The sequence below is a fragment of the Daphnia pulicaria genome, unplaced genomic scaffold, assembly GCF_021234035.1.
Source record: "Daphnia pulicaria isolate SC F1-1A unplaced genomic scaffold, SC_F0-13Bv2 h1tg000068l, whole genome shotgun sequence".
NCBI lineage: Eukaryota > Metazoa > Arthropoda > Branchiopoda > Diplostraca > Daphniidae > Daphnia > Daphnia pulicaria.
Window position 1 is genome coordinate 156,938 of NW_025804788.1, and position 25,521 is coordinate 182,458.

A 25,521-nucleotide genomic window follows, 5' to 3' on the forward strand; every position below is an offset into this window, starting at 1 on the left:
TTCAAGAAATTTTTTATTGAAAACAAACTATTCATCGCCAACGACATCCCGTATTCCCAAGCGGTCACCCTTCCAAGTACTAACGGGACTCGACGTAAGTTAACTTCTGGGAGCTGACGAGACCAGGTGCGTTCTACGTGATATGGCCGTTGACATTCAAAAATGAAAATTTACCCTCCCAGTCCCAATGGATGAATAGAAAATCACTTCAAAGTGACAGAAATGTTTGTTCATTGAATTTGGACTGGTAACCATCGCGAATAAAAAGCGCGATCAACTTTGAAAAACTCGCAATGAAATTCATCCAGAATCATTCCTATAGATGAATTGAACCTATCCCTATGTCATTGAAATTTTTGATCTACGAATTTGGACTGGTAACCATTGCGATTAAAAAACGCGATAAAATTTGACAAAATCTCAATGGAATTGATCCAGAATCATTCTTATAGATGAATTGAACCTATCTCTAAGGCATTGAAATGTTTCATCTACGAAATTGGACTGGTAACCATCGTTATTGAAAAAAATTTCAAGAAATTTTTTATTGAAAACAAACTATTCATCGCCAACGACATCCCGTATTCCCAAGCGGTCACCCTTCCATGTACTAACGGGACTCGACGTAACTTAACTTCTGGGAGCTGACGAGACCAGGTGCGTTCTACGTGATATGGCCGTTGACATTCAAAAATGAAAATTTACCCTCCCAGTCCCAATGGATGAATAGAAAATCACTTCAAAGTGACAGAAATGTTTGTTCATTGAATTTGGACTGGTAACCATCGCGAATAAAAAGCGCGATCAACTTTGAAAAACTCGCAATGAAATTCATCCAGAATCATTCCTATAGATGAATTGAACCTATCCCTATGTCATTGAAATTTTTGATCTACGAATTTGGACTGGTAACCATTGCGATTAAAAAACGCGATAAAATTTGACAAAATCTCAATGGAATTGATCCAGAATCATTCTTATAGATGCATTGAACCTATCTCTAAGGCATTGAAATGTTTCATCTACGAAATTGGACTGGTAACCATCGTTATTGAAAAAAATTTCAAGAAATTTTTTATTGAAAACAAACTATTCATCGCCAACGACATCCCGTATTCCCAAGCGGTCACCCTTCCAAGTACTAACGGGACTCGACGTAACTTAACTTCTGGGAGCTGACGAGACCAGGTGCGTTCTACGTGATATGGCCGTTGACATTCAAAAATGAAAATTTACCCTCCCAGTCCCAATGGATGAATAGAAAATCACTTCAAAGTGACAGAAATGTTTGTTCTTTGAATTTGGACTGGTAACCATCGCAAATAAAAAGCGCGATCAACTTTGAAAAACTCGCAATGAAATTCATCCAGAATCATTCCTATAGATGAATTGAACCTATCCCTATGTCATTGAAATTTTTGATCTACGAATTTGGACTGGTAACCATTGCGATTAAAAAACGCGATAAAATTTGACAAAATCTCAATGGAATTGATCCAGAATCATTCTTATAGATGCATTGAACCTATCTCTAAGGCATTGAAATGTTTCATCTACGAAATTGGACTGGTAACCATCGTTATTGAAAAAAATTTCAAGAAATTTTTTATTGAAAACAAACTATTCATCGCCAACGACATCCCGTATTCCCAAGCGGTCACCCTTCCAAGTACTAACGGGACTCGACGTAACTTAACTTCTGGGAGCTGACGAGACCAGGTGCGTTCTACGTGATATGGCCGTTGACATTCAAAACTGAAAATTTACCCTCCCAGTCCCAATGGATGAATAGAAAATCACTTCAAAGTGACAGAAATGTTTGTTCTTTGAATTTGGACTGGTAACCATCGCAAATAGAAAGCGCGATCAACTTTGAAAAACTCGCAATGAAATTCATCCAGAATCATTCCTATAGATGAATTGAACCTATCCCTATGTCATTGAAATTTTTGATCTACGAATTTGGACTGGTAACCATTGCGATTAAAAAACGCGATAAAATTTGACAAAATCTCAATGGAATTGATCCAGAATCATTCTTATAGATGCATTGAACCTATCTCTAAGGCATTGAAATGTTTCATCTACGAAATTGGACTGGTAACCATCGTTATTGAAAAAAAATTTCAAGAAATTTTTTATTGAAAACAAACTATTCATCGCCAACGACATCCCGTATTCCCAAGCGGTCACCCTTCCAAGTACTAACGGGACTCGACGTAAGTTAACTTCTGGGAGCTGACGAGACCAGGTGCGTTCTACGTGATATGGCCGTTGACATTCAAAAATGAAAATTTACCCTCCCAGTCCCAATGGATGAATAGAAAATCACTTCAAAGTGACAGAAATGTTTGTTCATTGAATTTGGACTGGTAACCATCGCGAATAAAAAGCGCGATCAACTTTGAAAAACTCGCAATGAAATTCATCCAGAATCATTCCTATAGATGAATTGAACCTATCCCTATGTCATTGAAATTTTTGATCTACGAATTTGGACTGGTAACCATTGCGATTAAAAAACGCGATAAAATTTGACAAAATCTCAATGGAATTGATCCAGAATCATTCTTATAGATGCATTGAACCTATCTCTAAGGCATTGAAATGTTTCATCTACGAAATTGGACTGGTAACCATCGTTATTGAAAAAAATTTCAAGAAATTTTTTATTGAAAACAAACTATTCATCGCCAACGACATCCCGTATTCCCAAGCGGTCACCCTTCCAAGTACTAACGGGACTCGACGTAACTTAACTTCTGGGAGCTGACGAGACCAGGTGCGTTCTACGTGATATGGCCGTTGACATTCAAAAATGAAAATTTACCCTCCCAGTCCCAATGGATGAATAGAAAATCACTTCAAAGTGACAGAAATGTTTGTTCTTTGAATTTGGACTGGTAACCATCGCAAATAAAAAGCGCGATCAACTTTGAAAAACTCGCAATGAAATTCATCCAGAATCATTCCTATAGATGAATTGAACCTATCCCTATGTCATTGAAATTTTTGATCTACGAATTTGGACTGGTAACCATTGCGATTAAAAAACGCGATAAAATTTGACAAAATCTCAATGGAATTGATCCAGAATCATTCTTATAGATGCATTGAACCTATCTCTAAGGCATTGAAATGTTTCATCTACGAAATTGGACTGGTAACCATCGTTATTGAAAAAAATTTCAAGAAATTTTTTATTGAAAACAAACTATTCATCGCCAACGACATCCCGTATTCCCAAACGGTCACCCTTCCAAGTACTAACGGGACTCGACGTAACTTAACTTCTGGGAGCTGACGAGACCAGGTGCGTTCTACGTGATATGGCCGTTGACATTCAAAAATGAAAATTTACCCTCCCAGTCCCAATGGATGAATAGAAAATCACTTCAAAGTGACAGAAATGTTTGTTCTTTGAATTTGGACTGGTAACCATCGCAAATAAAAAGCGCGATCAACTTTGAAAAACTCGCAATGAAATTCATCCAGAATCATTCCTATAGATGAATTGAACCTATCCCTATGTCATTGAAATTTTTGATCTACGAATTTGGACTGGTAACCATTGCGATTAAAAAACGCGATAAAATTTGACAAAATCTCAATGGAATTGATCCAGAATCATTCTTATAGATGCATTGAACCTATCTCTAAGGCATTGAAATGTTTCATCTACGAAATTGGACTGGTAACCATCGTTATTGAAAAAAATTTCAAGAAATTTTTTATTGAAAACAAACTATTCATCGCCAACGACATCCCGTATTCCCAAGCGGTCACCCTTCCAAGTACTAACGGGACTCGACGTAACTTAACTTCTGGGAGCTGACGAGACCAGGTGCGTTCTACGTGATATGGCCGTTGACATTCAAAAATGAAAATTTACCCTCCCAGTCCCAATGGATGAATAGAAAATCACTTCAAAGTGACAGAAATGTTTGTTCATTGAATTTGGACTGGTAACCATCGCGAATAAAAAGCGCGATCAACTTTGAAAAACTCGCAATGAAATTCATCCAGAATCATTCCTATAGATGAATTGAACCTATCCCTATGTCATTGAAATTTTTGATCTACGAATTTGGACTGGTAACCATTGCGATTAAAAAACGCGATAAAATTTGACAAAATCTCAATGGAATTGATCCAGAATCATTCTTATAGATGCATTGAACATATCTCTAAGGCATTGAAATGTTTCATCTACGAAATTGGACTGGTAACCATCGTTATTGAAAAAAATTTCAAGAAATTTTTTATTGAAAACAAACTATTCATCGCCAACGACATCCCGTATTCCCAAGCGGTCACCCTTCCAAGTACTAACGGGACTCGACGTAACTTAACTTCTGGGAGCTGACGAGACCAGGTGCGTTCTACGTGATATGGCCGTTGACATTCAAAAATGAAAATTTACCCTCCCAGTCCCAATGGATGAATAGAAAATCACTTCAAAGTGACAGAAATGTTTGTTCTTTGAATTTGGACTGGTAACCATCGCAAATAAAAAGCGCGATCAACTTTGAAAAACTCGCAATGAAATTCATCCAGAATCATTCCTATAGATGAATTGAACCTATCCCTATGTCATTGAAATTTTTGATCTACGAATTTGGACTGGTAACCATTGCGATTAAAAAACGCGATAAAATTTGACAAAATCTCAATGGAATTGATCCAGAATCATTCTTATAGATGCATTGAACCTATCTCTAAGGCATTGAAATGTTTCATCTACGAAATTGGACTGGTAACCATCGTTATTGAAAAAAATTTCAAGAAATTTTTTATTGAAAACAAACTATTCATCGCCAACGACATCCCGTATTCCCAAGCGGTCACCCTTCCAAGTACTAACGGGACTCGACGTAACTTAACTTCTGGGAGCTGACGAGACCAGGTGCGTTCTACGTGATATGGCCGTTGACATTCAAAAATGAAAATTTACCCTCCCAGTCCCAATGGATGAATAGAAAATCACTTCAAAGTGACAGAAATGTTTGTTCATTGAATTTTGACTGGTAACCATCGCGAATAAAAAGCGCGATCAACTTTGAAAAACTCGCAATGAAATTCATCCAGAATCATTCCTATAGATGAATTGAACCTATCCCTATGTCATTGAAATTTTTGATCTACGAATTTGGACTGGTAACCATTGCGATTAAAAAACGCGATAAAATTTGACAAAATCTCAATGGAATTGATCCAGAATCATTCTTATAGATGCATTGAACATATCTCTAAGGCATTGAAATGTTTCATCTACGAAATTGGACTGGTAACCATCGTTATTGAAAAAAATTTCAAGAAATTTTTTATTGAAAACAAACTATTCATCGCCAACGACATCCCGTATTCCCAAGCGGTCACCCTTCCAAGTACTAACGGGACTCGACGTAACTTAACTTCTGGGAGCTGACGAGACCAGGTGCGTTCAACGTGATATGGCCGTTGACATTCAAAAATGAAAATTTACCCTCCCAGTCCCAATGGATGAATAGAAAATCACTTCAAAGTGACAGAAATGTTTGTTCATTGAATTTGGACTGGTAACCATCGCGAATAAAAAGCGCGATCAACTTTGAAAAACTCGCAATGAAATTCATCCAGAATCATTCCTATAGATGAATTGAACCTATCCCTATGTCATTGAAATTTTTGATCTACGAATTTGGACTGGTAACCATCACGATTAATAACGCGATAAAATTTGACAAACTCTCAATGGAATTGATCCAGAATCATTCTTATAGATGAATTGAACCTATCTCTAAGGCATTGAAATGTTTCATCTACGAAATTGGACTGGTAACCATCGTTATTGAAAAAAAATTTCAAGAAATTTTTTATTGAAAACAAACTATTCATCGCCAACGACATCCCGTATTCCCAAGCGGTCACCCTTCCAAGTACTAACGGGACTCGACGTAACTTAACTTCTGGGAGCTGACGAGACCAGGTGCGTTCTACGTGATATGGCCGTTGACATTCAAAAATGAAAATTTACCCTCCCAGTCCCAATGGATGAATAGAAAATCACTTCAAAGTGACAGAAATGTTTGTTCTTTGAATTTGGACTGGTAACCATCGCAAATAAAAAGCGCGATCAACTTTGAAAAACTCGCAATGAAATTCATCCAGAATCATTCCTATAGATGAATTGAACCTATCCCTATGTCATTGAAATTTTTGATCTACGAATTTGGACTGGTAACCATTGCGATTAAAAAAAGCGATAAAATTTGACAAAATCTCAATGGAATTGATCCAGAATCATTCTTATAGATGCATTGAACCTATCTCTAAGGCATTGAAATGTTTCATCTACGAAATTGGACTGGTAACCATCGTTATTGAAAAAAATTTCAAGAAATTTTTTATTGAAAACAAACTATTCATCGCCAACGACATCCCGTATTCCCAAGCGGTCACCCTTCCAAGTACTAACGGGACTCGACGTAACTTAACTTCTGGGAGCTGACGAGACCAGGTGCGTTCTACGTGATATGGCCGTTGACATTCAAAAATGAAAATTTACCCTCCCAGTCCCAATGGATGAATAGAAAATCACTTCAAAGTGACAGAAATGTTTGTTCATTGAATTTGGACTGGTAACCATCGCGAATAAAAAGCGCGATCAACTTTGAAAAACTCGCAATGAAATTCATCCAGAATCATTCCTATAGATGAATTGAACCTATCCCTATGTCATTGAAATTTTTGATCTACGAATTTGGACTGGTAACCATTGCGATTAAAAAACGCGATAAAATTTGACAAAATCTCAATGGAATTGATCCAGAATCATTCTTATAGATGCATTGAACATATCTCTAAGGCATTGAAATGTTTCATCTACGAAATTGGACTGGTAACCATCGTTATTGAAAAAAATTTCAAGAAATTTTTTATTGAAAACAAACTATTCATCGCCAACGACATCCCGTATTCCCAAGCGGTCACCCTTCCAAGTACTAACGGGACTCGACGTAACTTAACTTCTGGGAGCTGACGAGACCAGGTGCGTTCTACGTGATATGGCCGTTGACATTCAAAAATGAAAATTTACCCTCCCAGTCCCAATGGATGAATAGAAAATCACTTCAAAGTGACAGAAATGTTTGTTCTTTGAATTTGGACTGGTAACCATCGCAAATAAAAAGCGCGATCAACTTTGAAAAACTCGCAATGAAATTCATCCAGAATCATTCCTATAGATGAATTGAACCTATCCCTATGTCATTGAAATTTTTGATCTACGAATTTGGACTGGTAACCATTGCGATTAAAAAACGCGATAAAATTTGACAAAATCTCAATGGAATTGATCCAGAATCATTCTTATAGATGCATTGAACCTATCTCTAAGGCATTGAAATGTTTCATCTACGAAATTGGACTGGTAACCATCGTTATTGAAAAAAATTTCAAGAAATTTTTTATTGAAAACAAACTATTCATCGCCAACGACATCCCGTATTCCCAAGCGGTCACCCTTCCAAGTACTAACGGGACTCGACGTAACTTAACTTCTGGGAGCTGACGAGACCAGGTGCGTTCAACGTGATATGGCCGTTGACATTCAAAAATGAAAATTTACCCTCCCAGTCCCAATGGATGAATAGAAAATCACTTCAAAGTGACAGAAATGTTTGTTCATTGAATTTGGACTGGTAACCATCGCGAATAAAAAGCGCGATCAACTTTGAAAAACTCGCAATGAAATTCATCCAGAATCATTCCTATAGATGAATTGAACCTATCCCTATGTCATTGAAATTTTTGATCTACGAATTTGGACTGGTAACCATCACGATTAATAACGCGATAAAATTTGACAAACTCTCAATGGAATTGATCCAGAATCATTCTTATAGATGAATTGAACCTATCTCTAAGGCATTGAAATGTTTCATCTACGAAATTGGACTGGTAACCATCGTTATTGAAAAAAAATTTCAAGAAATTTTTTATTGAAAACAAACTATTCATCGCCAACGACATCCCGTATTCCCAAGCGGCCACCCTTCCAAGTACTAACGGGACTCGACGTAACTTAACTTCTGGGAGCTGACGAGACCAGGTGCGTTCTACGTGATATGGCCGTTGACATTCAAAAATGAAAATTTACCCTCCCAGTCCCAATGGATGAATAGAAAATCACTTCAAAGTGACAGAAATGTTTGTTCTTTGAATTTGGACTGGTAACCATCGCAAATAAAAAGCGCGATCAACTTTGAAAAACTCGCAATGAAATTCATCCAGAATCATTCCTATAGATGAATTGAACCTATCCCTATGTCATTGAAATTTTTGATCTACGAATTTGGACTGGTAACCATTGCGATTAAAAAAAGCGATAAAATTTGACAAAATCTCAATGGAATTGATCCAGAATCATTCTTATAGATGCATTGAACCTATCTCTAAGGCATTGAAATGTTTCATCTACGAAATTGGACTGGTAACCATCGTTATTGAAAAAAATTTCAAGAAATTTTTTATTGAAAACAAACTATTCATCGCCAACGACATCCCGTATTCCCAAGCGGTCACCCTTCCAAGTACTAACGGGACTCGACGTAACTTAACTTCTGGGAGCTGACGAGACCAGGTGCGTTCTACGTGATATGGCCGTTGACATTCAAAAATGAAAATTTACCCTCCCAGTCCCAATGGATGAATAGAAAATCACTTCAAAGTGACAGAAATGTTTGTTCTTTGAATTTGGACTGGTAACCATCGCAAATAAAAAGCGCGATCAACTTTGAAAAACTCGCAATGAAATTCATCCAGAATCATTCCTATAGATGAATTGAACCTATCCCTATGTCATTGAAATTTTTGATCTACGAATTTGGACTGGTAACCATTGCGATTAAAAAACGCGATAAAATTTGACAAAATCTCAATGGAATTGATCCAGAATCATTCTTATAGATGCATTGAACCTATCTCTAAGGCATTGAAATGTTTCATCTACGAAATTGGACTGGTAACCATCGTTATTGAAAAAAATTTCAAGAAATTTTTTATTGAAAACAAACTATTCATCGCCAACGACATCCCGTATTCCCAAACGGTCACCCTTCCAAGTACTAACGGGACTCGACGTAACTTAACTTCTGGGAGCTGACGAGACCAGGTGCGTTCTACGTGATATGGCCGTTGACATTCAAAAATGAAAATTTACCCTCCCAGTCCCAATGGATGAATAGAAAATCACTTCAAAGTGACAGAAATGTTTGTTCTTTGAATTTGGACTGGTAACCATCGCAAATAAAAAGCGCGATCAACTTTGAAAAACTCGCAATGAAATTCATCCAGAATCATTCCTATAGATGAATTGAACCTATCCCTATGTCATTGAAATTTTTGATCTACGAATTTGGACTGGTAACCATTGCGATTAAAAAACGCGATAAAATTTGACAAAATCTCAATGGAATTGATCCAGAATCATTCTTATAGATGCATTGAACCTATCTCTAAGGCATTGAAATGTTTCATCTACGAAATTGGACTGGTAACCATCGTTATTGAAAAAAATTTCAAGAAATTTTTTATTGAAAACAAACTATTCATCGCCAACGACATCCCGTATTCCCAAGCGGTCACCCTTCCAAGTACTAACGGGACTCGACGTAACTTAACTTCTGGGAGCTGACGAGACCAGGTGCGTTCTACGTGATATGGCCGTTGACATTCAAAAATGAAAATTTACCCTCCCAGTCCCAATGGATGAATAGAAAATCACTTCAAAGTGACAGAAATGTTTGTTCATTGAATTTGGACTGGTAACCATCGCGAATAAAAAGCGCGATCAACTTTGAAAAACTCGCAATGAAATTCATCCAGAATCATTCCTATAGATGAATTGAACCTATCCCTATGTCATTGAAATTTTTGATCTACGAATTTGGACTGGTAACCATTGCGATTAAAAAACGCGATAAAATTTGACAAAATCTCAATGGAATTGATCCAGAATCATTCTTATAGATGCATTGAACCTATCTCTAAGGCATTGAAATGTTTCATCTACGAAATTGGACTGGTAACCATCGTTATTGAAAAAAAATTTCAAGAAATTTTTTATTGAAAACAAGCTATTCATCGCCAACGACATCCCGTATTCCCAAGCGGTCACCCTTCCAAGTACTAACGGGACTCGACGTAACTTAACTTCTGGGAGCTGACGAGACCAGGTGCGTTCTACGTGATATGGCCATTGACATTCAAAAATGAAAATTTACCCTCCCAGTCCCAATGGATGAATAGAAAATCACTTCAAAGTGACAGAAATGTTTGTTCTTTGAATTTGGACTGGTAACCATCGCAAATAAAAAGCGCGATCAACTTTGAAAAACTCGCAATGAAATTCATCCAGAATCATTCCTATAGATGAATTGAACCTATCCCTATGTCATTGAAATTTTTGATCTACGAATTTGGACTGGTAACCATTGCGATTAAAAAACGCGATAAAATTTGACAAAATCTCAATGGAATTGATCCAGAATCATTCTTATAGATGCATTGAACCTATCTCTAAGGCATTGAAATGTTTCATCTACGAAATTGGACTGGTAACCATCGTTATTGAAAAAAATTTCAAGAAATTTTTTATTGAAAACAAACTATTCATCGCCAACGACATCCCGTATTCCCAAGCGGTCACCCTTCCAAGTACTAACGGGACTCGACGTAACTTAACTTCTGAGAGCTGACGAGACCAGGTGCGTTCTACGTGATATGGCCGTTGACATTCAAAAATGAAAATTTACCCTCCCAGTCCCAATGGATGAATAGAAAATCACTTCAAAGTAACAGAAATGTTTGTTCTTTGAATTTGGACTGGTAACCATCGCAAATAAAAAGCGCGATCAACTTTGAAAAACTCGCAATGAAATTCATCCAGAATCATTCCTATAGATGAATTGAACCTATCCCTATGTCATTGAAATTTTTGATCTACGAATTTGGACTGGTAACCATTGCGATTAAAAAACGCGATAAAATTTGACAAAATCTCAATGGAATTGATCCAGAATCATTCTTATAGATGCATTGAACCTATCTCTAAGGCATTGAAATGTTTCATCTACGAAATTGGACTGGTAACCATCGTTATTGAAAAAAATTTCAAGAAATTTTTTATTGAAAACAAACTATTCATCGCCAACGACATCCCGTATTCCCAAGCGGTCACCCTTCCAAGTACTAACGGGACTCGACGTAACTTAACTTCTGGGAGCTGACGAGACCAGGTGCGTTCTACGTGATATGGCCGTTGACATTCAAAAATGAAAATTTACCCTCCCAGTCCCAATGGATGAATAGAAAATCACTTCAAAGTGACAGAAATGTTTGTTCTTTGAATTTGGACTGGTAACCATCGCAAATAAAAAGCGCGATCAACTTTGAAAAACTCGCAATGAAATTCATCCAGAATCATTCCTATAGATGAATTGAACCTATCCCTATGTCATTGAAATTTTTGATCTACGAATTTGGACTGGTAACCATTGCGATTAAAAAACGCGATAAAATTTGACAAAATCTCAATGGAATTGATCCAGAATCATTCTTATAGATGCATTGAACCTATCTCTAAGGCATTGAAATGTTTCATCTACGAAATTGGACTGGTAACCATCGTTATTGAAAAAAATTTCAAGAAATTTTTTATTGAAAACAAACTATTCATCGCCAACGACATCCCGTATTCCCAAGCGGTCACCCTTCCAAGTACTAACGGGACTCGACGTAACTTAACTTCTGGGAGCTGACGAGACCAGGTGCGTTCTACGTGATATGGCCGTTGACATTCAAAAATGAAAATTTACCCTCCCAGTCCCAATGGATGAATAGAAAATCACTTCAAAGTGACAGAAATGTTTGTTCTTTGAATTTGGACTGGTAACCATCGCAAATAAAAAGCGCGATCAACTTTGAAAAACTCGCAATGAAATTCATCCAGAATCATTCCTATAGATGAATTGAACCTATCCCTATGTCATTGAAATTTTTGATCTACGAATTTGGACTGGTAACCATTGCGATTAAAAAACGCGATAAAATTTGACAAAATCTCAATGGAATTGATCCAGAATCATTCTTATAGATGCATTGAACCTATCTCTAAGGCATTGAAATGTTTCATCTACGAAATTGGACTGGTAACCATCGTTATTGAAAAAAATTTCAAGAAATTTTTTATTGAAAACAAACTATTCATCGCCAACGACATCCCGTATTCCCAAGCGGTCACCCTTCCAAGTACTAACGGGACTCGACGTAACTTAACTTCTGGGAGCTGACGAGACCAGGTGCGTTCTACGTGATATGGCCGTTGACATTCAAAAATGAAAATTTACCCTCCCAGTCCCAATGGATGAATAGAAAATCACTTCAAAGTGACAGAAATGTTTGTTCTTTGAATTTGGACTGGTAACCATCGCAAATAAAAAGCGCGATCAACTTTGAAAAACTCGCAATGAAATTCATCCAGAATCATTCCTATAGATGAATTGAACCTATCCCTATGTCATTGAAATTTTTGATCTACGAATTTGGACTGGTAACCATTGCGATTAAAAAACGCGATAAAATTTGACAAAATCTCAATGGAATTGATCCAGAATCATTCTTATAGATGCATTGAACCTATCTCTAAGGCATTGAAATGTTTCATCTACGAAATTGGACTGGTAACCATCGTTATTGAAAAAAATTTCAAGAAATTTTTTATTGAAAACAAACTATTCATCGCCAACGACATCCCGTATTCCCAAGCGGTCACCCTTCCAAGTACTAACGGGACTCGACGTAACTTAACTTCTGGGAGCTGACGAGACCAGGTGCGTTCTACGTGATATGGCCGTTGACATTCAAAAATGAAAATTTACCCTCCCAGTCCCAATGGATGAATAGAAAATCACTTCAAAGTGAAAGAAATGTTTGTTCATTGAATTTGGACTGGTAACCATCGCGAATAAAAAGCGCGATCAACTTTGAAAAACTCGCAATGAAATTCATCCAGAATCATTCCTATAGATGAATTGAACCTATCCCTATGTCATTGAAATTTTTGATCTACGAATTTGGACTGGTAACCATCACGATTAATAACGCGATAAAATTTGACAAACTCTCAATGGAATTGATCCAGAATCATTCTTATAGATGCATTGAACCTATCTCTAAGGCATTGAAATGTTTCATCTACGAAATTGGACTGGTAACCATCGTTATTGAAAAAAATTTCAAGAAATTTTTTATTGAAAACAAACTATTCATCGCCAACGACATCCCGTATTCCCAAGCGGTCACCCTTCCAAGTACTAACGGGACTCGACGTAACTTAACTTCTGGGAGCTGACGAGACCAGGTGCGTTCTACGTGATATGGCCGTTGACATTCAAAAATGAAAATTTACCCTCCCAGTCCCAATGGATGAATAGAAAATCACTTCAAAGTGACAGAAATGTTTGTTCTTTGAATTTGGACTGGTAACCATCGCAAATAAAAAGCGCGATCAACTTTGAAAAACTCGCAATGAAATTCATCCAGAATCATTCCTATAGATGAATTGAACCTATCCCTATGTCATTGAAATTTTTGATCTACGAATTTGGACTGGTAACCATTGCGATTAAAAAACGCGATAAAATTTGACAAAATCTCAATGGAATTGATCCAGAATCATTCTTATAGATGCATTGAACCTATCTCTAAGGCATTGAAATGTTTCATCTACGAAATTGGACTGGTAACCATCGTTATTGAAAAAAATTTCAAGAAATTTTTTATTGAAAACAAACTATTCATCGCCAACGACATCCCGTATTCCCAAGCGGTCACCCTTCCAAGTACTAACGGGACTCGACGTAACTTAACTTCTGGGAGCTGACGAGACCAGGTGCGTTCTACGTGATATGGCCGTTGACATTCAAAAATGAAAATTTACCCTCCCAGTCCCAATGGATGAATAGAAAATCACTTCAAAGTGAAAGAAATGTTTGTTCATTGAATTTGGACTGGTAACCATCGCGAATAAAAAGCGCGATCAACTTTGAAAAACTCGCAATGAAATTCATCCAGAATCATTCCTATAGATGAATTGAACCTATCCCTATGTCATTGAAATTTTTGATCTACGAATTTGGACTGGTAACCATCACGATTAATAACGCGATAAAATTTGACAAACTCTCAATGGAATTGATCCAGAATCATTCTTATAGATGAATTGAACCTATCTCTAAGGCATTGAAATGTTTCATCTACGAAATTGGACTGGTAACCATCGTGATTGAAAAAAAATGTCAAGAAATTTGTTATTGAAAACAAACTATCCATCGCCAACGACATCCCGTATTCCCAAGCGGTCACCCTTCCAAGTACTAACGGGACTCGACGTAACTTAACTTCTGGGAGCTGACGAGACCAGGTGCGTTCTACGTGATATGGCCGTTGACATTCAAAAATGAAAATTTACCCTCCCAGTCCCAATGGATGAATAGAAAATCACTTCAAAGTGACAGAAATGTTTGTTCATTGAATTTGGACTGGTAACCATCGCGAATAAAAAGCGCGATCAACTTTGAAAAACTCGCAATGAAATTCATCCAGAATCATTCCTATAGATGAATTGAACCTATCCCTATGTCATTGAAATTTTTGATCTACGAATTTGGACTGGTAACCATCACGATTAATAACGCGATAAAATTTGACAAACTCTCAATGGAATTGATCCAGAATCATTCTTATAGATGAATTGAACCTATCTCTAAGGCATTGAAATGTTTCATCTACGAAATTGGACTGGTAACCATCGTGATTGAAAAAAAATGTCAAGAAATTTGTTATTGAAAACAAACTATCCATCGCCAACGACATCCCGTATTCCCAAGCGGTCACCCTTCCAAGTACTAACGGGACTCGACGTAACTTAACTTCTGGGAGCTGACGAGACCAGGTGCGTTCTACGTGATATGGCCGTTGACATTCAAAAATGAAAATTTACCCTCCCAGTCCCAATGGATGAATAGAAAATCACTTCAAAGTGACAGAAATGTTTGTTCTTTGAATTTGGACTGGTAACCATCGCAAATAAAAAGCGCGATCAACTTTGAAAAACTCGCAATGAAATTCATCCAGAATCATTCCTATAGATGAATTGAACCTATCCCTATGTCATTGAAATTTTTGATCTACGAATTTGGACTGGTAACCATTGCGATTAAAAAACGCGATAAAATTTGACAAAATCTCAATGGAATTGATCCAGAATCATTCTTATAGATGCATTGAACCTATCTCTAAGGCATTGAAATGTTTCATCTACGAAATTGGACTGGTAACCATCGTTATTGAAAAAAATTTCAAGAAATTTTTTATTGAAAACAAACTATTCATCGCCAACGACATCCCGTATTCCCAAGCGGTCACCCTTCCAAGTACTAACGGGACTCGACGTAACTTAACTTCTGGGAGCTGACGAGACCAGGTGCGTTCTACGTGATATGGCCGTTGACATTCAAAAATGAAAATTTACCCTCCCAGTCCCAATGGATGAATAGAAAATCACTTCAAAGTGACAGAAATGTTTGTTCTTTGAATTTGGACTGGTAACCATCGCAAATAAAAAGCGCGATCAACTTTGAAAAACTCGCAATGAAATTCATCCAGAATCATTCCTATAGATGAATTGAACCTATCCCTATGTCATTGAAATTTTTGATCTACGAATTTGGACTGGTAACCATTGCGATTAAAAAACGCGATAAAATTTGACAAAATCTCAATGGAATTGATCCAGAATCATTCTTATAGATGAATTGAACCTATCTCTAAGGCATTGAAATGTTTCATCTACGAAATTGGACTGGTAACCATCGTTATTGAAAAAAAATTTCAAGAAATTTTTTATTGAAAACAAGCTATTCATCGCCAACGACATCCCGTATTCCCAAGCGGTTACCCTTCCAAGTACTAACGGGACTCGACGTAACTTAACTTCTGGGAGCTGACGAGACCAGGTGCGTTCTACGTGATATGGCCGTTGACATTCAAAAATGAAAATTTACCCTCCCAGTCCCAATGGATGAATAGAAAATCACTTCAAAGTGACAGAAATGTTTGTTCTTTGAATTTGGACTGGTAACCATCGCAAATAAAAAGCGCGATCAACTTTGAAAAACTCGCAATGAAATTCATCCAGAATCATTCCTATAGATGAATTGAACCTATCCCTATGTCATTGAAATTTTTGATCTACGAATTTGGACTGGTAACCATTGCGATTAAAAAACGCGATAAAATTTGACAAAATCTCAATGGAATTGATCCAGAATCATTCTTATAGATGAATTGAACCTATCTCTAAGGCATTGAAATGTTTCATCTACGAAATTGGACTGGTAACCATCGTTATTGAAAAAAAATTTCAAGAAATTTTTTATTGAAAACAAGCTATTCATCGCCAACGACATCCCGTATTCCCAAGCGGTTACCCTTCCAAGTACTAACGGGACTCGACGTAACTTAACTTCTGGGAGCTGACGAGACCAGGTGCGTTCTACGTGATATGGCCGTTGACATTCAAAAATGAAAATTTACCCTCCCAGTCCCAATGGATGAATAGAAAATCACTTCAAAGTGACAGAAATGTTTGTTCTTTGAATTTGGACTGGTAACCATCGCAAATAAAAAGCGCGATCAACTTTGAAAAACTCGCAATGAAATTCATCCAGAATCATTCCTATAGATGAATTGAACCTATCCCTATGTCATTGAAATTTTTGATCTACGAATTTGGACTGGTAACCATTGCGATTAAAAAACGCGATAAAATTTGACAAAATCTCAATGGAATTGATCCAGAATCATTCTTATAGATGCATTGAACCTATCTCTAAGGCATTGAAATGTTTCATCTACGAAATTGGACTGGTAACCATCGTTATTGAAAAAAATTTCAAGAAATTTTTTATTGAAAACAAACTATCCATCGCCAACGACATCCCGTATTCCCAAGCGGTCACCCTTCCAAGTACTAACGGGACTCGACGTAACTTAACTTCTGGGAGCTGACGAGACCAGGTGCGTTCTACGTGATATGGCCGTTGACATTCAAAAATGAAAATTTACCCTCCCAGTCCCAATGGATGAATAGAAAATCACTTCAAAGTGACAGAAATGTTTGTTCATTGAATTTGGACTGGTAACCATCGCGAATAAAAAGCGCGATCAACTTTGAAAAACTCGCAATGAAATTCATCCAGAATCATTCCTATAGATGAATTGAACCTATCCCTATGTCATTGAAATTTTTGATCTACGAATTTGGACTGGTAACCATCACGATTAATAACGCGATAAAATTTGACAAACTCTCAATGGAATTGATCCAGAATCATTCTTATAGATGAATTGAACCTATCTCTAAGGCATTGAAATGTTTCATCTACGAAATTGGACTGGTAACCATCGTGATTGAAAAAAAATGTCAAGAAATTTGTTATTGAAAACAAACTATCCATCGCCAACGACATCCCGTATTCCCAAGCGGTCACCCTTCCAAGTACTAACGGGACTCGACGTAACTTAACTTCTGGGAGCTGACGAGACCAGGTGCGTTCTACGTGATATGGCAGTTGACATTCAAAAATGAAAATTTACCCTCCCAGTCCCAATGGATGAATAGAAAATCACTTCAAAGTGACAGAAATGTTTGTTCATTGAATTTGGACTGGTAACCATCGCGAATAAAAAGCGCGATCAACTTTGAAAAACTCGCAATGAAATTCATCCAGAATCATTCCTATAGATGAATTGAACCTATCCCTATGTCATTGAAATTTTTGATCTACGAATTTGGACTGGTAACCATCACGATTAATAACGCGATAAAATTTGACAAACTCTCAATGGAATTGATCCAGAATCATTCTTATAGATGAATTGAACCTATCTCTAAGGCATTGAAATGTTTCATCTACGAAATTGGACTGGTAACCATCGTGATTGAAAAAAAATGTCAAGAAATTTGTTATTGAAAACAAACTATCCATCGCCAACGACATCCCGTATTCCCAAGCGGTCACCCTTCCAAGTACTAACGGGACTCGACGTAACTTAACTTCTGGGAGCTGACGAGACCAGGTGCGTTCTACGTGATATGGCCGTTGACATTCAAAAATGAAAATTTACCCTCCCAGTCCCAATGGATGAATAGAAAATCACTTCAAAGTGACAGAAATGTTTGTTCTTTGAATTTGGACTGGTAACCATCGCAAATAAAAAGCGCGATCAACTTTGAAAAACTCGCAATGAAATTCATCCAGAATCATTCCTATAGATGAATTGAACCTATCCCTATGTCATTGAAATTTTTGATCTACGAATTTGGACTGGTAACCATTGCGATTAAAAAACGCGATAAAATTTGACAAAATCTCAATGGAATTGATCCAGAATCATTCTTATAGATGCATTGAACCTATCTCTAAGGCATTGAAATGTTTCATCTACGAAATTGGACTGGTAACCATCGTTATTGAAAAAAATTTCAAGAAATTTTTTATTGAAAACAAACTATTCATCGCCAACGACATCCCGTATTCCCAAGCGGTCACCCTTCCAAGTACTAACGGGACTCGACGTAACTTAACTTCTGGGAGCTGACGAGACCAGGTGCGTTCTACGTGATATGGCCGTTGACATTCAAAAATGAAAATTTACCCTCCCAGTCCCAATGGATGAATAGAAAATCACTTCAAAGTGTTAGAAATGTTTGTTCTTTGAATTTGGACTGGTAACCATCGCAAATAAAAAGCGCGATCAACTTTGAAAAACTCGCAATGAAATTCATCCAGAATCATTCCTATAGATGAATTGAACCTATCCCTATGTCATTGAAATTTTTGATCTACGAATTTGGACTGGTAACCATTGCGATTAAAAAACGCGATAAAATTTGACAAAATCTCAATGGAATTGATCCAGAATCATTCTTATAGATGAATTGAACCTATCTCTAAGGCATTGAAATGTTTCATCTACGAAATTGGACTGGTAACCATCGTTATTGAAAAAAAATTTCAAGAAATTTTTTATTGAAAACAAGCTATTCATCGCCAACGACATCCCGTATTCCCAAGCGGTTACCCTTCCAAGTACTAACGGGACTCGACGTAACTTAACTTCTGGGAGCTGACGAGACCAGGTGCGTTCTACGTGATATGGCCGTTGACATTCAAAAATGAAAATTTACCCTCCCAGTCCCAATGGATGAATAGAAAATCACTTCAAAGTGACAGAAATGTTTGTTCTTTGAATTTGGACTGGTAACCATCGCAAATAAAAAGCGCGATCAACTTTGAAAAACTCGCAATGAAATTCATCCAGAATCATTCCTATAGATGAATTGAACCTATCCCTATGTCATTGAAATTTTTGATCTACGAATTTGGACTGGTAACCATTGCGATTAAAAAACGCGATAAAATTTGACAAAATCTCAATGGAATTGATCCAGAATCATTCTTATAGATGAATTGAACCTATCTCTAAGGCATTGAAATGTTTCATCTACGAAATTGGACTGGTAACCATCGTTATTGAAAAAAAATTTCAAGAAATTTTTTATTGAAAACAAGCTATTCATCGCCAACGACATCCCGTATTCCCAAGCGGTTACCCTTCCAAGTACTAACGGGACTCGACGTAACTTAACTTCTGGGAGCTGACGAGACCAGGTGCGTTCTACGTGATATGGCCGTTGACATTCAAAAATGAAAATTTACCCTCCCAGTCCCAATGGATGAATAGAAAATCACTTCAAAGTGACAGAAATGTTTGTTCTTTGAATTTGGACTGGTAACCATCGCAAATAAAAAGCGCGATCAACTTTGAAAAACTCGCAATGAAATTCATCCAGAATCATTCCTATAGATGAATTGAACCTATCCCTATGTCATTGAAATTTTTGATCTACGAATTTGGACTGGTAACCATTGCGATTAAAAAACGCGATAAAATTTGACAAAATCTCAATGGAATTGATCCAGAATCATTCTTATAGATGCATTGAACCTATCTCTAAGGCATTGAAATGTTTCATCTACGAAATTGGACTGGTAACCATCGTTATTGAAAAAAATTTCAAGAAATTTTTTATTGAAAACAAACTATCCATCGCCAACGACATCCCGTATTCCCAAGCGGTCACCCTTCCAAGTACTAACGGGACTCGACGTAACTTAACTTCTGGGAGCTGACGAGACCAGGTGCGTTCTACGTGATATGGCCGTTGACATTCAAAAATGAAAATTTACCCTCCCAGTCCCAATGGATGAATAGAAAATCACTTCAAAGTGACAGAAATGTTTGTTCATTGAATTTTGACTGGTAACCATCGCAAATAAAAAGCGCGATCAACTTTGAAAAACTCGCAATGAAATTCATCCAGAATCATTCCTATAGATGAATTGAACCTATCCCTATGTCATTGAAATTTTTGATCTACGAATTTGGACTGGTAACCATTGCGATTAAAAAACGCGATAAAATTTGACAAAATCTCAATGGAATTGATCCAGAATCATTCTTATAGATGAATTGAACCTATCTCTAAGGCATTGAAATGTTTCATCTACGAAATTGGACTGGTAACCATCGTTATTGAAAAAAAATTTAAAGAAATTTTTTATTGAAAACAAGCTATTCATCGCCAACGACATCCCGTATTCCCAAGCGGTCACCCTTCCAAGTACTAACGGGACTCGACGTAACTTAACTTCTGGGAGCTGACGAGACCAGGTGCGTTCTACGTGATATGGCCGTTGACATTCAAAAATGAAAATTTACCCTCCCAGTCCCAATGGATGAATAGAAAATCACTTCAAAGTGACAGAAATGTTTGTTCATTGAATTTGGACTGGTAACCATCGCGAATAAAAAGCGCGATCAACTTTGAAAAACTCGCAATGAAATTCATCCAGAATCATTCCTATAGATGAATTGAACCTATCCCTATGTCATTGAAATTTTTGATCTACGAATTTGGACTGGTAACCATCACGATTAATAACGCGATAAAATTTGACAAACTCTCAATGGAATTGATCCAGAATCATTCTTATAGATGAATTGAACCTATCTCTAAGGCATTGAAATGTTTCATCTACGAAATTGGACTGGTAACCATCGTGATTGAAAAAAAATGTCAAGAAATTTGTTATTGAAAACAAACTATCCATCGCCAACGACATCCCGTATTCCCAAGCGGTCACCCTTCCAAGTACTAACGGGACTCGACGTAACTTAACTTCTGGGAGCTGACGAGACCAGGTGCGTTCTACGTGATATGGCCGTTGACATTCAAAAATGAAAATTTACCCTCCCAGTCCCAATGGATGAATAGAAAATCACTTCAAAGTGACAGAAATGTTTGTTCATTGAATTTGGACTGGTAACCATCGCGAATAAAAAGCGCGATCAACTTTGAAAAACTCGCAATGAAATTCATCCAGAATCATTCCTATAGATGAATTGAACCTATCCCTATGTCATTGAAATTTTTGATCTACGAATTTGGACTGGTAACCATCACGATTAATAACGCGATAAAATTTGACAAACTCTCAATGGAATTGATCCAGAATCATTCTTATAGATGAATTGAACCTATCTCTAAGGCATTGAAATGTTTCATCTACGAAATTGGACTGGTAACCATCGTGATTGAAAAAAAATGTCAAGAAATTTGTTATTGAAAACAAACTATCCATCGCCAACGACATCCCGTATTCCCAAGCGGTCACCCTTCCAAGTACTAACGGGACTCGACGTAACTTAACTTCTGGGAGCTGACGAGACCAGGTGCGTTCTACGTGATATGGCCGTTGACATTCAAAAATGAAAATTTACCCTCCCAGTCCCAATGGATGAATAGAAAATCACTTCAAAGTGACAGAAATGTTTGTTCTTTGAATTTGGACTGGTAACCATCGCAAATAAAAAGCGCGATCAACTTTGAAAAACTCGCAATGAAATTCATCCAGAATCATTCCTATAGATGAATTGAACCTATCCCTATGTCATTGAAATTTTTGATCTACGAATTTGGACTGGTAACCATTGCGATTAAAAAACGCGATAAAATTTGACAAAATCTCAATGGAATTGATCCAGAATCATTCTTATAGATGCATTGAACCTATCTCTAAGGCATTGAAATGTTTCATCTACGAAATTGGACTGGTAACCATCGTTATTGAAAAAAATTTCAAGAAATTTTTTATTGAAAACAAACTATTCATCGCCAACGACATCCCGTATTCCCAAGCGGTCACCCTTCCAAGTACTAACGGGACTCGACGTAACTTAACTTCTGGGAGCTGACGAGACCAGGTGCGTTCTACGTGATATGGCCGTTGACATTCAAAAATGAAAATTTACCCTCCCAGTCCCAATGGATGAATAGAAAATCACTTCAAAGTGACAGAAATGTTTGTTCATTGAATTTGGACTGGTAACCATCGCGAATAAAAAGCGCGATCAACTTTGAAAAACTCGCAATGAAATTCATCCAGAATCATTCCTATAGATGAATTGAACCTATCCCTATGTCATTGAAATTTTTGATCTACGAATTTGGACTGGTAACCATCACGATTAATAACGCGATAAAATTTGACAAACTCTCAATGGAATTGATCCAGAATCATTCTTATAGATGAATTGAACCTATCTCTAAGGCATTGAAATGTTTCATCTACGAAATTGGACTGGTAACCATCGTGATTGAAAAAAAATGTCAAGAAATTTGTTATTGAAAACAAACTATCCATCGCCAACGACATCCCGTATTCCCAAGCGGTCACCCTTCCAAGTACTAACGGGACTCGACGTAACTTAACTTCTGGGAGCTGACGAGACCAGGTGCGTTCTACGTGATATGGCCGTTGACATTCAAAAATGAAAATTTACCCTCCCAGTCCCAATGGATGAATAGAAAATCACTTCAAAGTGACAGAAATGTTTGTTCATTGAATTTGGACTGGTAACCATCGCGAATAAAAAGCGCGATCAACTTTGAAAAACTCGCAATGAAATTCATCCAGAATCATTCCTATAGATGAATTGAACCTATCCCTATGTCATTGAAATTTTTGATCTACGAATTTGGACTGGTAACCATCACGATTAATAACGCGATAAAATTTGACAAACTCTCAATGGAATTGATCCAGAATCATTCTTATAGATGAATTGAACCTATCTCTAAGGCATTGAAATGTTTCATCTACGAAATTGGACTGGTAACCATCGTGATTGAAAAAAAATGTCAAGAAATTTGTTATTGAAAACAAACTATCCATCGCCAACGACATCCCGTATTCCCAAGCGGTCACCCTTCCAAGTACTAACGGGACTCGACGTAACTTAACTTCTGGGAGCTGACGAGACCAGGTGCGTTCTACGTGATATGGCCGTTGACATTCAAAAATGAAAATTTACCCTCCCAGTCCCAATGGATGAATAGAAAATCACTTCAAAGTGACAGAAATGTTTGTTCTTTGAATTTGGACTGGTAACCATCGCAAATAAAAAGCGCGATCAACTTTGAAAAACTCGCAATGAAATTCATCCAGAATCATTCCTATAGATGAATTGAACCTATCCCTATGTCATTGAAATTTTTGATCTACGAATTTGGACTGGTAACCATTGCGATTAAAAAACGCGATAAAATTTGACAAAATCTCAATGGAATTGATCCAGAATCATTCTTATAGATGAATTGAACCTATCTCTAAGGCATTGAAATGTTTCATCTACGAAATTGGACTGGTAACCATCGTTATTGAAAAAAAATTTCAAGAAATTTTTTATTGAAAACAAGCTATTCATCGCCAACGACATCCCGTATTCCCAAGCGGTTACCCTTCCAAGTACTAACGGGACTCGACGTAACTTAACTTCTGGGAGCTGACGAGACCAGGTGCGTTCTACGTGATATGGCCGTTGACATTCAAAAATGAAAATTTACCCTCCCAGTCCCAATGGATGAATAGAAAATCACTTCAAAGTGACAGAAATGTTTGTTCTTTGAATTTGGACTGGTAACCATCGCAAATAAAAAGCGCGATCAACTTTGAAAAACTCGCAATGAAATTCATCCAGAATCATTCCTATAGATGAATTGAACCTATCCCTATGTCATTGAAATTTTTGATCTACGAATTTGGACTGGTAACCATTGCGATTAAAAAACGCGATAAAATTTGACAAAATCTCAATGGAATTGATCCAGAATCATTCTTATAGATGCATTGAACCTATCTCTAAGGCATTGAAATGTTTCATCTACGAAATTGGACTGGTAACCATCGTTATTGAAAAAAATTTCAAGAAATTTTTTATTGAAAACAAACTATTCATCGCCAACGACATCCCGTATTCCCAAGCGGTCACCCTTCCAAGTACTAACGGGACTCGACGTAACTTAACTTCTGGGAGCTGACGAGACCAGGTGCGTTCTACGTGATATGGCCGTTGACATTCAAAAATGAAAATTTACCCTCCCAGTCCCAATGGATGAATAGAAAATCACTTCAAAGTGACAGAAATGTTTGTTCATTGAATTTGGACTGGTAACCATCGCGAATAAAAAGCGCGATCAACTTTGAAAAACTCGCAATGAAATTCATCCAGAATCATTCCTATAGATGAATTGAACCTATCCCTATGTCATTGAAATTTTTGATCTACGAATTTGGACTGGTAACCATCACGATTAATAACGCGATAAAATTTGACAAACTCTCAATGGAATTGATCCAGAATCATTCTTATAGATGAATTGAACCTATCTCTAAGGCATTGAAATGTTTCATCTACGAAATTGGACTGGTAACCATCGTGATTGAAAAAAAATGTCAAGAAATTTGTTATTGAAAACAAACTATCCATCGCCAACGACATCCCGTATTCCCAAGCGGTCACCCTTCCAAGTACTAACGGGACTCGACGTAACTTAACTTCTGGGAGCTGACGAGACCAGGTGCGTTCTACGTGATATGGCCGTTGACATTCAAAAATGAAAATTTACCCTCCCAGTCCCAATGGATGAATAGAAAATCACTTCAAAGTGACAGAAATGTTTGTTCATTGAATTTGGACTGGTAACCATCGCGAATAAAAAGCGCGATCAACTTTGAAAAACTCGCAATGAAATTCATCCAGAATCATTCCTATAGATGAATTGAACCTATCCCTATGTCATTGAAATTTTTGATCTACGAATTTGGACTGGTAACCATCACGATTAATAACGCGATAAAATTTGACAAACTCTCAATGGAATTGATCCAGAATCATTCTTATAGATGAATTGAACCTATCTCTAAGGCATTGAAATGTTTCATCTACGAAATTGGACTGGTAACCATCGTGATTGAAAAAAAATGTCAAGAAATTTGTTATTGAAAACAA

General features: G+C 37.0%; 48 pseudogenes; all 48 read right to left on the bottom strand.

Moving 5' to 3' along the window:
* Positions 1 to 35: 35 nt before the first annotated feature.
* On the bottom strand, positions 36 to 154 carry LOC124318119 (annotated as a pseudogene).
* Positions 155 to 566: 412 nt separating this feature from the next.
* LOC124318153 lies at positions 567 to 685 on the bottom strand (annotated as a pseudogene).
* A 412-nt stretch (positions 686 to 1,097) lies between these two features.
* Positions 1,098 to 1,216, bottom strand: LOC124318335 (annotated as a pseudogene).
* Positions 1,217 to 1,628: 412 nt separating this feature from the next.
* Positions 1,629 to 1,747, bottom strand: LOC124318336 (annotated as a pseudogene).
* A 413-nt stretch (positions 1,748 to 2,160) lies between these two features.
* Positions 2,161 to 2,279, bottom strand: LOC124318120 (annotated as a pseudogene).
* Positions 2,280 to 2,691: 412 nt separating this feature from the next.
* LOC124318337 lies at positions 2,692 to 2,810 on the bottom strand (annotated as a pseudogene).
* A 412-nt stretch (positions 2,811 to 3,222) lies between these two features.
* LOC124318713 lies at positions 3,223 to 3,341 on the bottom strand (annotated as a pseudogene).
* Positions 3,342 to 3,753: 412 nt separating this feature from the next.
* Positions 3,754 to 3,872, bottom strand: LOC124318339 (annotated as a pseudogene).
* A 412-nt stretch (positions 3,873 to 4,284) lies between these two features.
* LOC124318340 lies at positions 4,285 to 4,403 on the bottom strand (annotated as a pseudogene).
* Positions 4,404 to 4,815: 412 nt separating this feature from the next.
* LOC124318341 lies at positions 4,816 to 4,934 on the bottom strand (annotated as a pseudogene).
* Positions 4,935 to 5,346: 412 nt separating this feature from the next.
* Positions 5,347 to 5,465, bottom strand: LOC124318112 (annotated as a pseudogene).
* Positions 5,466 to 5,877: 412 nt separating this feature from the next.
* Positions 5,878 to 5,996, bottom strand: LOC124318342 (annotated as a pseudogene).
* Positions 5,997 to 6,408: 412 nt separating this feature from the next.
* On the bottom strand, positions 6,409 to 6,527 carry LOC124318343 (annotated as a pseudogene).
* Positions 6,528 to 6,939: 412 nt separating this feature from the next.
* On the bottom strand, positions 6,940 to 7,058 carry LOC124318345 (annotated as a pseudogene).
* Positions 7,059 to 7,470: 412 nt separating this feature from the next.
* Positions 7,471 to 7,589, bottom strand: LOC124318113 (annotated as a pseudogene).
* A 412-nt stretch (positions 7,590 to 8,001) lies between these two features.
* Positions 8,002 to 8,120, bottom strand: LOC124318115 (annotated as a pseudogene).
* A 412-nt stretch (positions 8,121 to 8,532) lies between these two features.
* LOC124318346 lies at positions 8,533 to 8,651 on the bottom strand (annotated as a pseudogene).
* Positions 8,652 to 9,063: 412 nt separating this feature from the next.
* Positions 9,064 to 9,182, bottom strand: LOC124318714 (annotated as a pseudogene).
* Positions 9,183 to 9,594: 412 nt separating this feature from the next.
* Positions 9,595 to 9,713, bottom strand: LOC124318347 (annotated as a pseudogene).
* Positions 9,714 to 10,126: 413 nt separating this feature from the next.
* Positions 10,127 to 10,245, bottom strand: LOC124318716 (annotated as a pseudogene).
* A 412-nt stretch (positions 10,246 to 10,657) lies between these two features.
* Positions 10,658 to 10,776, bottom strand: LOC124318741 (annotated as a pseudogene).
* Positions 10,777 to 11,188: 412 nt separating this feature from the next.
* LOC124318348 lies at positions 11,189 to 11,307 on the bottom strand (annotated as a pseudogene).
* A 412-nt stretch (positions 11,308 to 11,719) lies between these two features.
* LOC124318349 lies at positions 11,720 to 11,838 on the bottom strand (annotated as a pseudogene).
* Positions 11,839 to 12,250: 412 nt separating this feature from the next.
* LOC124318351 lies at positions 12,251 to 12,369 on the bottom strand (annotated as a pseudogene).
* A 412-nt stretch (positions 12,370 to 12,781) lies between these two features.
* On the bottom strand, positions 12,782 to 12,900 carry LOC124318352 (annotated as a pseudogene).
* A 411-nt stretch (positions 12,901 to 13,311) lies between these two features.
* LOC124318353 lies at positions 13,312 to 13,430 on the bottom strand (annotated as a pseudogene).
* Positions 13,431 to 13,842: 412 nt separating this feature from the next.
* On the bottom strand, positions 13,843 to 13,961 carry LOC124318354 (annotated as a pseudogene).
* A 412-nt stretch (positions 13,962 to 14,373) lies between these two features.
* Positions 14,374 to 14,492, bottom strand: LOC124318356 (annotated as a pseudogene).
* A 412-nt stretch (positions 14,493 to 14,904) lies between these two features.
* LOC124318357 lies at positions 14,905 to 15,023 on the bottom strand (annotated as a pseudogene).
* A 412-nt stretch (positions 15,024 to 15,435) lies between these two features.
* On the bottom strand, positions 15,436 to 15,554 carry LOC124318358 (annotated as a pseudogene).
* A 413-nt stretch (positions 15,555 to 15,967) lies between these two features.
* On the bottom strand, positions 15,968 to 16,086 carry LOC124318731 (annotated as a pseudogene).
* Positions 16,087 to 16,499: 413 nt separating this feature from the next.
* Positions 16,500 to 16,618, bottom strand: LOC124318732 (annotated as a pseudogene).
* A 412-nt stretch (positions 16,619 to 17,030) lies between these two features.
* On the bottom strand, positions 17,031 to 17,149 carry LOC124318359 (annotated as a pseudogene).
* A 412-nt stretch (positions 17,150 to 17,561) lies between these two features.
* Positions 17,562 to 17,680, bottom strand: LOC124318191 (annotated as a pseudogene).
* A 412-nt stretch (positions 17,681 to 18,092) lies between these two features.
* LOC124318360 lies at positions 18,093 to 18,211 on the bottom strand (annotated as a pseudogene).
* Positions 18,212 to 18,623: 412 nt separating this feature from the next.
* Positions 18,624 to 18,742, bottom strand: LOC124318361 (annotated as a pseudogene).
* A 413-nt stretch (positions 18,743 to 19,155) lies between these two features.
* On the bottom strand, positions 19,156 to 19,274 carry LOC124318733 (annotated as a pseudogene).
* Positions 19,275 to 19,687: 413 nt separating this feature from the next.
* LOC124318734 lies at positions 19,688 to 19,806 on the bottom strand (annotated as a pseudogene).
* A 412-nt stretch (positions 19,807 to 20,218) lies between these two features.
* LOC124318363 lies at positions 20,219 to 20,337 on the bottom strand (annotated as a pseudogene).
* Positions 20,338 to 20,750: 413 nt separating this feature from the next.
* Positions 20,751 to 20,869, bottom strand: LOC124318364 (annotated as a pseudogene).
* Positions 20,870 to 21,281: 412 nt separating this feature from the next.
* LOC124318365 lies at positions 21,282 to 21,400 on the bottom strand (annotated as a pseudogene).
* Positions 21,401 to 21,812: 412 nt separating this feature from the next.
* LOC124318366 lies at positions 21,813 to 21,931 on the bottom strand (annotated as a pseudogene).
* Positions 21,932 to 22,343: 412 nt separating this feature from the next.
* Positions 22,344 to 22,462, bottom strand: LOC124318367 (annotated as a pseudogene).
* A 412-nt stretch (positions 22,463 to 22,874) lies between these two features.
* On the bottom strand, positions 22,875 to 22,993 carry LOC124318368 (annotated as a pseudogene).
* Positions 22,994 to 23,405: 412 nt separating this feature from the next.
* On the bottom strand, positions 23,406 to 23,524 carry LOC124318369 (annotated as a pseudogene).
* A 413-nt stretch (positions 23,525 to 23,937) lies between these two features.
* On the bottom strand, positions 23,938 to 24,056 carry LOC124318735 (annotated as a pseudogene).
* A 412-nt stretch (positions 24,057 to 24,468) lies between these two features.
* LOC124318370 lies at positions 24,469 to 24,587 on the bottom strand (annotated as a pseudogene).
* A 412-nt stretch (positions 24,588 to 24,999) lies between these two features.
* LOC124318372 lies at positions 25,000 to 25,118 on the bottom strand (annotated as a pseudogene).
* Positions 25,119 to 25,521: the final 403 nt, after the last annotated feature.